The sequence below is a fragment of the Pteropus vampyrus genome, unplaced genomic scaffold (assembly GCF_000151845.1).
Source record: "Pteropus vampyrus isolate Shadow unplaced genomic scaffold, Pvam_2.0 Scaffold236, whole genome shotgun sequence".
NCBI classification, from domain to species: Eukaryota; Metazoa; Chordata; class Mammalia; order Chiroptera; family Pteropodidae; genus Pteropus; species Pteropus vampyrus.
Window position 1 is genome coordinate 1449990 of NW_011889017.1, and position 2883 is coordinate 1452872.

A 2883-nucleotide genomic window follows, 5' to 3' on the forward strand; every position below is an offset into this window, starting at 1 on the left:
CAATTTGATATTGAATTAAATAATAACTTGGGATTCCCTCTCATTACTATTTGCATATTTATTCAAAATCAGTTTATCCAAAGCACAGACTTTTTTATTGTTTTCACATGTTTTATGTTTTTCATTTATTTTATCTCTTAGTTACTAGTACATTTCATAATTCAATATACAAAATCGATAAAACAGGTAATAACCTGGCTCACTGGGTATTGGTGAGGAAACAGAACTCTTAAGGAAAAAAATAGACAAGAACACCAGCACATTTGGCTCTCCACTGCAGCAAGACAAACAGAAAAAAATAAAAATAAAAAAAGAAATACATCGCAAAATTTTACACGTCAGCAATATTAAATAGATATATTTAAAAAAATAAAAATGTAAATAAAACATTATTGACTTTTAATTTGCTTTATAAGGGAGCTTGGTAGAAAGTAGTAAAAGAGAAAGAATAGTCTATTGTTGAGGATATTTGTCAACAAAGGCATGGACTTGTGAAACCAGAGAGGAGAGGCCATAATGTTATTTATACAGTAGGTGACTAATAAATATTTAAGAGACTATATAAATCAAGATCCTACTCCATTTTTCAGAAGAATATTACAACCGAAATGGATTAAGATTTGGGTTTTCTTCCATTATGTTATCTGGTTACGTATTTTAGTGATTCTATTCATTTTGTTTGTTTGGGCCACCTAATTTACACCCTAGGAAAAGATTGGACACTAAAGTCTCTCTATGAGCCTGAGGTTGAATAAAAAAGATGTTAGAATTCCAACTTTCATATTTGGCTCACTTTAACACATCTGTCATTTCCTGTTTGTGCTACCCCCATAGAATATCCCCAACATTACCAAACTCCACACAACTCCCCTTATCCAATCTCTAGCACTTATCTAGTCTGACAAGATAAAACTACATACCTAAAATTCCCCATCCTTTTTCTCTTTTTCTCATTGCCTGTCTACTGTTAAAGCACAAGAAACATTATAGCACAGAATAAAAAGTGCAGCACAAAAATCAAAGAGCTAAAAACAAGCTAGCCTGAGATATAGGCAAAAGATGTGATTTTTTGAGGGGGAAAAAAGTTTAGATCACTTCACATTGTGTCACTTGTCCTAAATTTTATTTTCAAGTGTAATATTTTTTTCAGGGTTGTTAAAAGTCAATGGGATACATCCAGACGATGGAATATTATGAGCCCTAAAAGTCATGACAACACATGGAAGAAACTTAAATGTCTATTACTAAAGGGAAAAGGCCAATCAGAGAATGTTACACACTGTATGATTCCAACCATATGACATTTTGGAAAAGGTACAACTACGTAGACAGTAAAAAGATAAGTGGTTGCCCAAGGTTTTGGGGAAAGAGGGGTGATAAATAAAGGGAGCCTGGAAGATTTTTAGGGCAGTATAATACTCTGTCTGACACTGTAATGGTGGACATATGTCCTTACGTATTTGTCCAAACCCATAGAATGTAGAACAGTAAGAGTAAACAGTAACGTAAACTATGAATGTTGGGTAATTATAATGTGTCAGTGTAATTATAATCAATTATAATCAATCAGGTTCATTGATTATAACAAATGTACCACTCTGGTGGGATATTGATAAGAGAGAAATTGTGAGTACATGAAGGCAAGGAGATTTCCTTGTATTTTCACCTTGATTTTGCTCTAAACCTAAACTGCTCTAAAAAAATAGTCTTTAAAATGTCAGTGCTAGAATTTTTACAACATGATTGGATGAAACATATGCAATTCTTCCCTTGCAGATAAATATTCTGATCTAAAACGACATAGTCCTAGATGCCTCCCAGCACCCTTAACACAGTGGATGGTACTTTCTCCAAGAGTGAAAAGTTATCCCATATTACTGATGGATAATGTTCAGCTAGGAAAAATACAAGAAATCCCTCATTAGCCTCTAAGAGAGTTCAGATCGAAATGACTTCAGTTTTCTTTTTAAACCAATTTGCCACACATTTGGTTATTCTTATCATCACTCAGGAATGTGGTAAAGCAATATTTTCCCAACCTGGTCATCTGAGGAACTTCCCATGATTTTTGCCATATTTATACAGTACCTAGACTATTATTTACTTAATATTTTCTTTTTAATTTTTATGTTTTATTTACGTTTGATTTAAACTGAGTTTCTATATTCATTACCATATTACATCATATGGCATTATCATATGCCATCAGTAGAAGACAGCTTTATAAATAATAATATAGCCAATAACCCAAAAGCACCTAAAATCATCTGGCAAGCTATACATTGTGAGTGTCACATTTAAAGAAATACGACAAAGAATTATTTCAACAATCATAGGAGAATGGCTTAAGTAATCATCAAGAGACAAATTGATGTTTGCTATCATAAAACTTCCATTTTTATCTCCACATTCCTCCTTTTTCAGTGTTCTTTCCATGGAGAATATTGAATGAAATGATACTTATACACAATATTCATAAATTTCAAGGGCCATCTATACTGTTTTGAATATCACTATTCTTTTCTGATTACAACAGGAAAAGTGTCATTAAATATCGAAGATCTTTTTTCTTATCTTTAAAATTCAGTTATATAGTGAATATATACAATTTTTAACACAGTGTTAGTTCATATAAATATTTTCACATAGTAACATCATACATATGTAAACCGTGTTTCAATACATTTAACATGCCAGTCTCTTCATATTCTGACCAAATAGAATATTTAATTTATTTCCTATCCTCTTTTCCTCTCTTTCTTCTGTTCTAATAGGGGCCTAAATTATCATTGTTTTGCAAATTGAATAACTGAGGCAGAAAGGTTAAATGACTAACGTGCAATTTACCATGAGTTACATTCACAAATATCACATGAAATGTAG